Consider the following 15,055-nt stretch of genomic DNA (forward strand, 5'->3'; position numbering starts at 1 on the left):
CTACCCCCGCCCTCCACGCACCCACAACAACACCCCACCCTCTCCCGGCCCATTCGCTTCAAGGAATGAATGCCAGGCACAGCCATGTTCAGCAGAATCTTTCCTTTCGATCCTTTGGGTGAATGCCTCCTGAAGGGGCATGCTGGGCGGGGCCTCCCTTGGGGCATGTGCGCCCCCACCTGAAGCATGAGGCCCAATCGGTGACGCTTTCACTCCTGGGGGTGGCTGATTGGTGGAGCCGGTGGGCAGCTGGTTTGACTCCTCCCACACGCTCTGGAGCTATAAAAGAAAGCACGGTCTACTCTGCCAAGATTCTCAGCCCTAGGCTTGTTGTCTTGGTCATCCACCATGTTCACCAAGCAAGCCTTCAGGGGAGAGATCTCGTCAAGACCCAGTCCCTGGACATAGAGGGAGCTGGAGTACCTGGCTAGAACCTGGCTAGGCCGCTGATCAAGTGTACTTGCCCCCCGCGCCCGACGGGTGTGGGCGCCAGACGCTTCACCAAGCCCGCCACCCCCCCCCCCCCCCCCCAGTTGCAGACAGTGAGTGACACTCGCCCTCTGCCATTCTCCAGAAGCACCGCCCGAAGCGCCACTGGGATGTTAAGCAGTCACCTCCTCAGCCTCAGCTCCCATGCTGCACCTCAGTGTGAACCGGCATCCGGGGACCCCGGCCCTCCGAGTGCTGCCAAATTGAGGAGCCCGTGGGCCCTGAAGATGGGATGGCGCCCAGCCTGCAAGATCCCCCGGTGCCCTGGGCCGTAGACGCGCTCACCTCAGTGCTAGTCACGGCTGAAGGCTGTGCCCTGCCTAGCGTCAACACGGTGCTGGAGCCCAAACCCGAGCCCGAGCCCAGGTCGGTCCCGTCAGTGTCTCTGGTACCTGAGATGCGCTTGGGCTCGGGAGATGGGGCGCACTCGCCCGTCAGCCTGGAACCCAGCGCTCTCCTGGATGATGCTCCCATGGGAGCTGTCAACATCCAGCAGGAATTCTTCTGCACGTCAACCCCACACATCGCCCTCCCAATAGAGGCCCCCCACCAGGACAAGGAGGTGTCGGCCTGGTTCCAGCCTCCCTTGATGCTCCCTGCAGGCTGGCTCACTGGAACCCGGTCAGACAGCCCCCCACTCCCGCATGGCCCCATCCGAGGGCCATGGCCTCGAGCACCGACGCCTAGTCCAGAGAGACACGCTCCTGGGCCCTACTCCAATCTGAGCTTCAACCTGTGGGAGCCTTCCTCAGCTCACAGCTCCAAACTCTTTCCCCGTCCCCTAGCCCCAGTCCAGGTCCTTGTGTGCGCCGCTCCTGGAGGCACGCTCTGGGGCCTGCTCCAAAGGCCTGGAAATGCCTGTTTTAGGAATGAATGGGATGCAATCCCTCCTCAAGGGGCTGATGACCAGGAGAAGGGATTCTGAAAGCTGTTGTGAGTTTACCACACATCTGAAAACAATGAATAAAGACAGATGCTCTTTTGATGCAGGCTGCTTTGCAGAATTGTCGATCAATGGTCACCACCAGGTAAAGCACCGGCAAGTCTGTGCGTGCATGGAGCTAGGCCAGGACGTCGTCTTGCACTGCTTACCGAGGGGGAGCTGGCGGAGTGCTGTGTCCAATGAGGGAGTTGAAAAAACAAACAAACAAACAAAAATCTTAAAAATAACCCTCCTTATAAAAAACTTCTTTAAAAAAATAAACTCTTTAAAAAAAAACCCCCTACTTAGAAATGACATCAATCCAGCCTTTCAATTTACAGAAGCTTAGGCAATCCCATGTGGCCTGACCCGGACTTGGTCTCTAGGTGGGGGCTTGACCAGCCATCCAGAGAGGGAGCGTGGTGGGGCGGTTGTCGACCAGATGACCCAGCTCAGGCGGGGCCGTCCCGCCCTGTGCTGGTCGAGAAGCGCCAATGCAAGCCACCCTCCTGCAGCCAGAGCCCTGTGCCTGGACTTGACCTGAGTGGGGAAGGATAAGCAAGGGGCTCGCTAATATACAAAACCATACACAGTTTATACACATCAACTTCAGCCTCTGCCTCCCATGACCTCCAAGGCCAGCTTCATTCGGTGTGTCTGCGTCTCCAGTCTACCCCCGTCCGCACCCACCCACATCCACACCCCACCCTCGCCCGGCCCATTCCCTTCGAGGAATGAATGCCAGGCACAGCCACGTTCACCAGAACCTTTCCTTTCGGTCCTTTGGGTGAATGCCACCTGAAGGGGCATGCTGTACAAGGCCTAGCTTGGGGCATGTTCCCCCCGCACGGGAAACTTGACGCCCAACCTTTGATGCTTTCACTCCCGGGGGCGGCTGATTGGTGGAGCAGGCGGGCGGCTGGTTTGGCTCCTCCCACCACGGTCTGGGGCTATAAAAGAAAGCTCGGTGTACTCTGCCAAGTTTCTCAGCCCTAGGCTTGTTGTCTTGGTCGGCGACCGTGTTCACCAAGCAAGCTTTCAGGGCAGAGATCTCGCCAAGACCCGTCCCGGGACATAGAGGCCGCTGGAGTACCTGACTAGAACCTGGCTAGGCTGCTGATCAGGTGGACTTGCCCCCCGCACCCGACAGGTGTGGGCACCAGACGCTTCACCAAGCCCGCCCTCCCCCCCCCCAGTTGCAGTCAGTGAGTGACACTCGCCCTCTGCCATTCTCCAGAAGCACCGCCCGCAGCGCCACTGGGATGTTAGGTAGCTGCCTCCTCAGCCCCAGCCTCCATGCTGCGCCCCAGTGTGAACCGGCCTGGGAAGGACTCCGGCCCACCAAGCGCTGCGGTATTGAGAAGCCCGCGGGCCCTGAAGATGGGATGGTGCCCAGCCTGCAAGGCCCCCCAGTGCCCTGGGCCACAGACATGCTCACCTCAGTGTTGGTCGTGGCTGAAGGTTGTGCCCTGCATAGAGTCAACTCGGTGCTGGAACCCCAACCCGAGCCCGAGCCCACGTTCGTCCCGTCAGTGTCTCTGGTCCCTGAGGGGGGCTTGCGCTCGGGAGAGGGGGCACACTCGCCCGTCGGCCTGGAACCAGGCGCTCTCCTGTATGCTCCAAGGGGAGCCATCACCATCCAGCAGGAATTCTTCTGCTCGTCAGTCCCACACCGCCAAGCGCTGCTGAAATGATTGGTAGAATCAACATCATTAAATTGTCTCTACTGCCAAAGCAATCTATAAATTCAACGCACTTCTCATTAAAATACCAAGGGCATATTTCACAGACCTAGAACCAACTCTTCAAAAATTCATCTGGAAGAAAAAACGACCCCGAATAGCTGCAGCGATCCTGAGAAAGAACAAAGTAGGTGGGATCTCAATGCCAAATTACAAAGCCACTGTTCTCAAAACTGCCTGGTACTGGCACAAGAACAGACATATAGATCAATGGAATAGGATAGAGAGCCCAGAAATCATCCCCAACCAATACACTCAATTAATATTTGACAAAGGAGGCAAGAACATACAATGGAGTCAAGATAGTCTCTTCAATAAATGGTGTTGGGAAAATTGGACAGATACATGCAAGAAAATGAAACTAGACCACCAACTTACACCATACACAAAAATAAACTCAAAATGGATATAGGACTTAAATATACAATGGGAAACCTTAAAAATACTAGAAGAATCCAAAGGCAACAAAATCTCAGACATATGCCGAAGCAATATCTTCACCGATACTGATCCTAGGGCATTGGAAACTAAAGAGAAAATAAACAAATGGGACTACATCAAAATAAAAATTTTCTGCACAGCTAAAGAAACCATCAACAAAACAACAAGAAAGCCCACTACATGGGAGAATATATTTGCCAACATTATATCTGATAAGCACCTATTCTCCAACATTTATAGGGAACTCATACAACTTAACAAAAGGAAGATAAACAATCCAATCAAAAAATGGGCAAAGGACCTAAATAGACATCTTTCAAAAGAGGACATTCAGAAAGCCAAGAGACATATAAAATATGCTCAAAGTCGCTAATCATTCGAGAGATGCAAATCAAAACAAAAATGATGTACCATCTCACACCTGTCAGAATGGCTATCATCAGCAAATCAACAAATGATAAGTGCTGGAGAGGATGTGGAGAAAAAGGAACACTTGTGCACTTCTGGTGGGAATGCAGACTGGTGCAGCCACTATGGAAGACAGTATGGAGTTTTCTCAAAAAACTGGAAATGCAACTCCCGTTTGACCCTGTGATCCCACTTCTAGGAATATATCCCAAGAAACCAGAAACACCAACCAGAAAGGATATATGAACCCATATGTTCATAGCAGCACAATTCACCATAGCTAAGATCTGGAAACAGCCTAAGTGCCCATCAGTAGATGAATGGATTAGAAACCTCTGGTACATCTGCACGATGGAATACAATGCTGCTGTAAAAAAGAAGGAACTCTTACCTTTTGCAACAGCATGGATGGAACTGAAGAGCATTATGCTAAGTGAAATAAGCCAGTCAATGAAGGAAAAATACCACATGATCTCACTCATTCATGGATAATAGAGTCCATTATAAACTTTTGAACAATAATAGATACAGAAGCAGAGTTGCCTCGATCAGACTGTTAAACTACAGCAGGAAGACCGGGGAGGGTGGGGGGGCTGAAGCGGGGGGTAATAGATCAACCAAAGGACTTGTATGCATGCATATAAGCATAACCAATGGACATAAGACACTGGGATGTAGCGGAGGCCAGGGTATTGTCAAGGAAATGGGCAAAAAACGGAGACATATGTAATACTCTTAGTAATAATTTAAGCAATAACAAAATTATTTTTAAAAAAAGAAGAAAGAGACCTTCCTTAGTATAAGCCACTGAAGCTTTGGAAATGTTTGTTACTCACCATAACATCTAGCCCAGCGTTTCTCAACCTGTGGGTCATGACCATATTGGGGCTTGAACGACATTACCATTTCACAGGGGTTGCTGAAGACCATCGGAAAACACATGTGTAATTACATATTGTTCTTGTGATGAATCCCTATGCTTTAATTATATTCAATTTGTAACAATGAAAATACATCCTGCATATCAGATATTTACATGATGATTAATAACAGTAGCAAAATTACATTTATGAAGTAGCAACGAAAATTATTTTATGGTTGGGGGTCACCACAACCTGAGGAACTCTATTAAAGGGTCACAGCATTAGGAAGGTTGAGAACCACTTAACCAGCTGGTCCTAATGGGTGTGCTTTAACAATTCTACTCTCCTGGAGGCAGCAGAGCCTAACGTTTTAAGTCAGATCTCTGTTATTAGAAACACTTGGGTTTGCCTTCCAGCCCTGCCTTTATTTAATTCTACTATCAGGCAATTTACATAAAGCCTCTGAGCCTCAATTTGCTCTTCATAAAATCTCAGTTTGCAGAAAGGACTAAATGACATAATAATTCATGTAAAGCACTGAATTCCAGGTCTGGCACATGCAGTAAACATTTGGTAGCTATTAGCTCCATAGTTCCACAATGTGTACTGAATACAAACATTCTAACATTGTATGAAGGGTTAACCTTTTGTTCTTTGTAGCATTTCAAATGTTTTTAAACAAATAAAATTGTACTGTATATATTCTCTCATAGCCTGATTTGTCTCCTAAAAATATCATATTTTTTATTAAAAATAAAAAATCTGAGAGCTGGTATAGCCCAGAGGATTTAGAATCTTCCCATGCACAGGAAGGTTTCTGGTGAAATTATTCATGAGGCACAGCCTAGTGCCTCTGAAATAGGCACTGTTCTCAGGAATCTGGCTGGATTCCCAGTGGGAGGGTGAGGGGTTGACAGGAGGCAGCTGGTCCATATTTCTATTTTCCCTGTCCCATCCTATCTCTCAAAAAACAAATTAACAAAAAAATCAGTTGGAGACAACAGACCGCAGAAACTACCACTGGCCACCCGATCCTAATGTTGTTATTTCCCAGCAACATTCTGGCTTCCAAACACCTATATTCTCAATGGTCAGTGAGTGACTGGGATACTATTTACACCTGGGAGGCCTGGAAAGGTATATTACCCAAAGGGCTATGCCCCTAATGATAGCTGGGTTTAGCCAATGAAAACCCAGGAGAGGCATATTATCCAGGTGTACATGGTTGAGGGTGGCAGTTCCTGCATCTACCTGGTGGTCATATTGACCTCTTTGGTCTGTTCACAGAGAGTGAGGCTTCCCAGCGCCAGGTCTCCAGAAGGGCAAGGCATCAGAGGCAGTATCCCCCTATGAAGGGGTGTGTCTGAGGTTTGCTGAGCCCCAACACGCCAGAATTTGGGCTTTTGTGACTCCTGGACACCTCTCTGCTTACAGAGTTCGACGATGCCTCGTTGAGTTAACCCTCCAGCCTGGTGTGTGGGCACCTCTGGGGTCCTGCAGTCCTGGTCCCACTGCCAGGAACAGTGAGTTCATGTGTAGCAAAAGGTGTGATGGGGAAAGAGGTTAACAGGTTACAATACCTCCATGTGAGGACATGATGGTGTGACTGAACTAGGAGGATTTGGGAAACGTAGGACTTGTTTTGTGTATATAGGCAACAAAGAAGATGAGGCAGAGTTTTGCACAAGGAGTTTTACTTTCATTCTCAGGAATCTGGGGACATGAAAGGTCCTGACGAAAAGAGGGACATTGTGTGAGGTAGTTCTGTAAACTTTTCCCAAAGCAGCTCAGAAGAGGAACAGACTAGAAGAGAGATGATAGCAGCTGGGGACAGGTGGCAAAATCCTATAAAAGATAAGGTAACTGGAAATATTGTGCACTGAGGACTGAGTCTTGAAGGAATGTGGTCATCTCCAGGACACATGGGCCTATTGACTGGGAAACGGTACTGAGCAGTCTGAGCCCATGGATCCTGGGGTTGGTTGCCAGAGTCTCAACAGATCTTTCTCTGAACACAGATTCCTGCAAATGCAGAGTGGTTTAAGGGTTTTGTTTTGTGGAACTCATATCAGGGCCTCACACTCTTACAACTTCTGTGATAGTAGTATCCTGGGATTGTCTTGCCTCTGTTCTAGCCCTAAGATCTGGGGACCTTGATGAGACACCAAGCTCAGAATTCTAAGTACATGTCTAAGGTTGTCTGAAATGACACCTGTTTTTGGTAAACAATGGAATAAGATGTGAGTAGACCTTCCAGTCATACGTTCCTTTATGTGCAAAGGCTTAGAGTGAAGACTGAGCTCATTCAGGAACCAACCGGCATCCACAGGCTGGTGCTCTATCCACTGAGCCAAACCAGCTGGGGCTTGTGTCCATTTTTTAAAATAGGAACTGGTGACAATTGAACAGGAATGAGGTCTAGAGGAGCTTGTGAAACCTTTGGAGTCTGGTCTGCAGGTGATGGGAGTAATGGAAGATTTGGAGCAGCACAGGCAGGTGATCTGACCCAGGCCTAATTAGACTTCCTGTGGCTGAAGCATAACAAACCATATTGCTGTGAGGGAGATGGTAGAAAGTCTAGACTGGAGGTTGCTGTGGTGAGCATGATGGTAAGTGACCCATGATGGTGACTGTGGGGGTGAAATAAGCTTTTGTTTTCTGGATTGGTGTTTTATGTGTGGCCAACTGGATTTTCTAATTTTGAGTCTGAGAGAGAGGTAAGAGCCAGGAATGACTTGAAAGTTTGAATTTGGCAGCTGCATGTATGGAAGAACTATCAACTGAGATGCAGATATTCAGAGTAGAAGTGTAATGTTCATTGGGAATACAAAATTGTTACTTTTTATCTGTTTTGGTGTGCGATATTTCAGAGAGCACTTCATAAGCATCTGGAACTCTGAGGAGAAGTTCAGGTTGAAAATGTCTTTAAAGTTGGAAGTGCAGTGACCAGGGTAGACTTGTAGATCACCTTTTTTAAAACTTTTTTTCCTGTTTAATTAGAGAGCAAAGAGAAATTAAAACAAGATGAGACGGCAGCTGTTGCATCTTTGCTTGTGAATCACACACCAGGATTGTGTTGAGAGCCTTTTTGTGGTCAGTAGTCTGACTGATTTACATACGGGAATGAGTGGACATATGTGAGATACACTGGACCTGGGCGAGAGGGCCATAGGTAATGGGACTTGAGTGCTGAAGGCTGTGACTGGTGAAGGGACATCAAGTGCAGCACCAGAAGAGGTAGGCTCTGGATATCTGAGATTTGATGTGGATCTCAATAGGAGAGGTTGTTGCTTTTTTTTTTTGGAGGGCAGTTACAGTGATCAATAGGAATGAGAGAGCATATATCAGTGGCATCTTGGCTAGTGTTGGGAAGGTTGAAGGGTAAGAGAGAAATACATTACTGAAGGGGTGAATTAGAGTATTGGAAAAGAAGATGATTAAGAAAAATGGTCCAAGTCATGACGTATTTGTGTTACCTTTGGCATCATGCCTCTGGGAATGAAGCTATGTGAGAGAAGTGTTGTTCAAAGAGTTATGTGTGGCAGGAAGTGCAAATTGATGGCCTCAGCAACCTACGCTTGGTTTCAAAAGGGTAAAGTCTGATGCCAAAATTTACAGGGAATTGGGATGAGATTCTAGGGAACAACAGGGTTATTGCCTGAGATAACAGTGTCAAATCACTCACACTCTCATTATGGACAACATCAATCCATATCCTATGTTCATGACACCCACTGTATTGAAAGGCGTAGTGTGTACAACATTTTTGTACTAGAGAGCAGGTAGGATCTATATGCTCTTTGCCCTTATTGTCATGGGAAGACACTGCATCAGTAGGAGTATAAGGAGTGAGTGTCTTTGATGAAACAAAGGCCAGATATCTTCTCTGTAGTCAGAAGTCTAGGGAGCAGATGGATATGGAAGTTGGGGTGTATGATAAATGTAAAATCCTAGGAGAGAAGCTGATAATGGACTGAACTGTCCCCATTATAACAGGATATGAACTTTGAGGATGTGGCCATTGCCTTCTCTCCAGGGGAATGGGGAATTCTTGATGAGGCTCAGAGACTTCTGTACTGCAAAGTGATGCTGGAAGTATTTGCACTTGGATCATCTGTAGGTAAGACCCTCACATATATCCTAATGGACTGAGGTGATGGCATCTCTTCCTTGATATTCCACCTGTAGCTTTCTCTCCTACAGCCAGACCATGGGCTCTGCAAATTTTCCTCACTCTCATGTGCAATGTGCTATGGATGCCAGTGCTGAGCTATGTGGTAGCCCTGAGAAATAAACTCCACAAACTCCTTTAACACTATTTTCCTCAGAAAGTGCAGGATGTGTCTGGGAGCCAGGCATCTTACAGACAGCTTAATGGGCCCCACTTGCTGTTTCTATCCCTGGGAGAGTGACTATTTCTAGATCCATGGTTTCCACTTCTGCACCTTTCCACTAGATAAAGGTTCTGGGTGACTGCCTGTGCCAGGTTATGTTCTTTACTTACATGAACCATGGGCTGTTCTTATAAGACCCTCCTTCAATTGGTGTTTGTAATATTACCTTCCCTGTATACTATTCCAAGTGGATTTTCTCTGGACCAAGGTTGGATGGTTAACTCTGTAATCTTTCATTAATACTTGGAATATTTCGGATTTATGTATTTGTAGAGAAGTTGGTACAGGGAGAACCCTAGTTTTTTTTTTCACAGGGTGAACATGCAGGATGGTCTCATAAGAGGCCTGGCCCAGCTGAGTGGAAACTGGCAGAATGTATGACACAAAGGCAGTTTTCAAATTATATCGGGAACCAGATCGATTCCATCACTGCTCAGACGCAGGTGCAATGCCCATACCTCATTTTACCTTTCCTTTGAACTACTTTACACTTTCTGATATGTAATTTCACCTGTGATTTCTTAGCATCCGCCATGTTCACCTTCGTGGCATTTTTACATTACCTGCTCCTCTGCACTGCTGCTTCCGCAGTATTCTTCAAGATTGACCTGCACATGTGTTATGAGGTGCACAAACATATTTAAGTAGTCCTAGAAAAAAAGCTACTCCTTTATTGAATTTTTCCTGAGATTAGACATAAACAAAATTCTTCAGAGCTTGCCTATGTCACCTGCAGACAATCCTTACTGAACATTGTTCGCCTAACGAAGGGCTAGAAGTCTTACCTCTCTTCCATGTGGTGCTTGCCATCTTTGTTTCATATTCCTGGTGTGGTCTTCCTTCCTTTACAATATTCAGAGGCTCAGAAATTCACAAAAGCCTCTTATTAATCATTCCTGCATATCTCTTCTTTTCAAAAACTTCATAGAGCCATGATGTCATGAGCCACACACTTTTGTAATGTTACTTTCCTCTGTCACCACAATCAACATTCATTCCCTCACCTTTTTTCTGTTTTCAGGTTGTTGGCATAAATAGGATGATGAGGTGGTCTGTTCTAATCAGAGCGTAGCTATAGAAGGAGAGTCACAGGTCAGGGCTTCTAAGACAGCTCCAGCAACCCAGAAGAACCATCCATTTAAGCAGTGTTTCTCGGTGTTTAAAGATATTTTGCATCTGAATGAGTTACAAGCAGCACATTTGGAGCATAAAGACTTCTTCAGTGAGGCGTGTGTGAGAGACTTCTGTTTCAGTGCAAACCCTCACCAGCAACGGAGGAATGCCAGGGGAGAGACGTCCTGGAAAGAAGGTATGGACAAGGCCTCATTTGTGACGAGGTGCAGCTTCTACTTATCAGAGGTGCCTTCAAAAAGCAGGGTGGTTGGGGAAGACTCCCATACTCCCTCAGAGCTTCTCCCGTACCAGGCAACTCATAACACTGAGGAGCCAAACTGTGGCAGTGAGATTTCACAGGAATTTCTCAGTGGAAAAAGTCATCATCAGTGGGGTGATTGTGAAAACGTGACCAGCTCTATCCTCAAAGTTCTTGAATGTCAGGATGTTTGTTCTGGAGAGCGTGGCAAATGTAGGAAAAATTATAGATGAATCTTTATCCTCATTCGACATAAAAGAGTTGATACTGGAGAAAAGCCATTTGAATGTATTGATTGTGGGAAGTTCTTCAATCAGAGTTCCACCCTCTTTTGACATTAGAGAATTCACACTGGAGAAAAGTCATATGAATGTACAGATTGTGGGAAGTACTTCAGTCAGAGTTCCACCCTCATTCAACACCACAGAGTTCACACTGGAGGAAAGCCTTATGAGTGTCGTGAATGTAGGCAATCTTTTATCCGAAATAGTCAGCTCGTTATCCAAAAGAGAGTTCACACTGAAGAAAAACCGCATGTTTGTAGTGAATGTGGGAAGTCTTTTAGGGATAACAGCTCCATACCCATAAGAGAATTCACACTGAAGAAAAATTTTATGAATGCTGTGAATGTGGGAAATTCTTTAGTCAAAATAGCTTCTTATACACAACAGAGTTCACACTGAAGAAAAACGTTATGGGTGTAGTGAATGTGGCAGGTCCTTTAGGGATATTAGTCAGCTTCTTATCCACAAGAGAGTTCACAGTGGAGAAAAGCCTTATGTGTGCAGTGAATGTGGAAAGTCTTTTAGGCAAAATAGTCATCTCCTTATCCACAATAGAGTTCACAGTGGAGAAAAACCTTATGTGTGCAGTGAATGTGGGAAGTGTTTTAGGCAAAATAGTCAGCTCCTTATCCACAAGCCAGTTCACTCTGGGGGAAAACCTTATGAGTGTACAGATTGTGGGAAATATTTTAGTCAAAAATATAGCCTTATGAGACATTTGAGACTTCACACTGGAGAAAAGCCGTAAATGTGAAGGGAATGCTTCATTTTTTTTTACTCAAATAACAACACTAAAGGAGACTTTATGATACACAGTTGCCTTAATATGATCCCTTTTGATCAGGACATACACTCTGCTAGATTCCTCATAATTTTCACGTACAAGTGAGGCTTCAAGGAGCTACTTGAACTTGCCATTCTGCCCAGGCCTCCTATCCAATTGATGTCACTATGAGTGATTGGGGCTGAAGTGATTTCATCTTTAACACCTGGCTCACCTGAACAGTGTGCATCAGTCACAATCCCTGTGTGCTCTCTTGTGCTTGAATAAATTCTAAATACTCTGAACACTTGGAAGGATCTTCATTCCTTTCTCTCTGCCTAGGGAATGGGCCTGATCCAGGGTTTGTCCAGAACACCCATCCTCGGAACAGAAGTGGTATCTCTCTCAGGGAGTTCGTGGTTCTCATGTTATGTTGTGATGATTGGCTTAGGTCCTATTTCACCAATCTGAACACCACTGGCTATGGTTTATATTTTGGTAAAGGTGTTTTTCCTTTTGTACCTTGAATTGTGATGGTTCTATTCACTGCCTGCAATGTTTTGAAAGCACTCTGGTGATTTGTCAGCATGTAAATGTGAACCAATATTGCGGGGAAATCAAACCTTCAGTTCTTTGGATAGGAGAACATGATGGCAGAAAATCATTCTTCATCCCAAACTGGCTTATTTTGCATTGCTGCCCAAGGTGTTGAAAGAAAGATTGCATAACTTTGTAGTCTTAATTTATATCCTGGTATCTTGGTTATGAGTTAGGTCAATGGTCACCCAGAAGTGGAGGCCTTTGCTGTCCTTCTGTGAAGAATATGAATTATGTTCTTTGTTCACAGTAGGTATTTCTTAATTCTTATCAATGGTTAGGGGAACTCCTCCCCACATACTGCAAAGAAGCCAAGTGCCATGAAGTATGAAATTTCATACTCTTGTGACATTTGTTGTAAGACTCTGAGGTTAAACTACCATTGAGACGGAAACACTGTATTCATAGTAATGAGAGAGACTGCAGTAAATTTTATGGAAAGTGTCTCTTCTGAAAATAAATCCACAAATGTTCCAGGCCTGTGGCTTGTGTGACCTTTGTGTACAGATATTCTCAGCACCTCCAAAAATGTTTCCTGTAGCTACAGTCATTGGCAGAGAAAATAATTTAAAGGATTTGTGGATTCCCCTGGTCTCTGTAAGGTGTTCACCACAAAGTCATTTCTCAATATGTAAGAATTCAAAACTAAAGGAAGGATAATCCTATAATGAATCCCAGGATGTGTCTTTTGTAACCAGTCAGCATTCCTGTTGATTCCATGGCAGTAGTCTTCACTGCTTGCCAACATTTGCTGCCACTGAGGCAAATCTGTTCCTCCCAGGAAATGAGCACTGACATGCAAGAAAGTGCACTTTTCTACTGTGTGTTATTTTGTGAGCCTTTACTGAGAGATAAAGCTGTGAAACATCACAATTGAAATAATTTTATCTGTAACTATATTCAAGGTGTGGCATAAGTGGACGTTCAGTTATGAGTACATAAACCACAGCACTTGTGCTTTTAAAAAATACCTTTATGTTATTTTTTTAGGAAAAGAGGGAAGGGGGAGAGAGATAAATATACATGAGCTGCCTCTTGCACACTCCTTACTGGGGCCACAGGTGGGGCTGTGTACTGACCTGAAATTGAACCAGGACATTTCAGTGTACTGGTTGATACCCACCCAGCTGAGGTACACGGTGAAAGCAGAGTTTATTCCAGTATTTTTTATGTATTATTTTCCATACCAACAATTCTAAACCTACATTTCCCACACTCTACATTTTCCTCCTGCCCTTTATAATCTCTCTTTCTGACTTTTCCAGTCTTCCATGCAATCATTCATTTTCCGTCCTTTACATTAAATTAGTTCATATTATTCATAGTTTTATAGTCACTGTAAGGTGTGTACTTTTAAACAAATACTGGTTTCCTTAATGCTACAGATATTTTGAGACTCAATACAAATGCTTATGTGAATACTAATTTTTTTTAATGCTGACTAGTATTCTATGGATCACATCTTCACAGACCTACTACTCGATTGGTGTCACAGCGAGTATTTCTGGCTGAAGAGATTTCACCTCTAACACCTGGCTCACCTGAAGAGTGTGCATAAGTCACAACCCCTGTGTGATCAGGGGAAATATATTCTGTGTTCTCACTTGTGCTTGAGAAAATTGTGATTACTCTGAGCTCTTGGCAGTATCTTCATTTCTTTATCTATGACGAGGTAATGCACCTGATACAGGATTCATCCAGGGCACTCATCCTCAGCTAAAAAGTGCTACATCTGTCAGGGACATTGTGGTTTGCACATTATGCTGGGATGAATTGTTTCAGGTTCTAATTCACCAACCTGCAAACTGCTTGCTGTCCTGTTCTGGGCTATGATCATTCAGTAAAGTTGTTGTTTTTTTCTTTTGTACCTTTAATTTTGGGGACTGTGTTCACTTCCTGGGATGGCTATAAAACAAAGTTGTGACCTGTCAGCATCGAGAGGTGAACAGATATGATGGGGTCCCAAACATTCTGTGTTTTGGAAGGCACATAGTAATGGCAGAAAATCAGTTTGTCCAATTTTGGCTTTTTTTTAACTTCTGCCCAAGGCCTTGAAAAATTATCTGCATGACTTTGTGGTTCTAATTTGCAGCCTGGTGACTCTATTATTGGTGAGGTCAACGTTCACACTGGAAAGGAGGCCTTTGTTGTGTTTCTGTGCACAATATTAATTATAGTCTCTGGTCACAATAATTATTACATAATTCTCAACAATGTTTAGGGGAATTGTTCCCCACATACACTAAAGGAGCCATGTCCTATAATGTATGAAATGTCATACCCTGGTGTCATTCTTTATATATTTTTTAAATTGATTTCAGAGATGAAGGGAGAGGGAGAGAGAGATAGAAACATTAATGATGAGAGAGAATCATAGATTGGCTGCCTCCTGAATGCCCCCAACTGGGGATCAAGCCTGCAATCCAGGCGTGTGCCCCTGACCAGAATTGAACCTGGGACCCATCAGTCTGCAGGTTGATGCTCTATCAACTGGGCCCTGGTGTCATTTTCTGTATGACTCTGAGGTTTCAATATAACCACCAGTATGACAGAAACTGCATTCATAGTGAGTGTGAAAGATTGCAGTGAATTAGATGAAAAGTTCCTCTTCATTTTGGTGTTGTTGAATCAAATCAATCTTACCACTATTCTTTTAAAAATGTTTTTATTGCTTTTTTAGAGAGTGAGGGAGACAGAGAAACATCAATGATGAGAGAGAATCATTGATCAGTTGCCTCCTGCATGCCCCCTGCAGGGATGGAGCTCTCCAACCTGGGTAT

Source organism: Myotis yumanensis, unplaced genomic scaffold, assembly GCF_028538775.1.
Source record: "Myotis yumanensis isolate MYYU_CA2020_CCGP unplaced genomic scaffold, mMyoYum1.0.hap1 SCAF_21, whole genome shotgun sequence".
NCBI lineage: Eukaryota > Metazoa > Chordata > Mammalia > Chiroptera > Vespertilionidae > Myotis > Myotis yumanensis.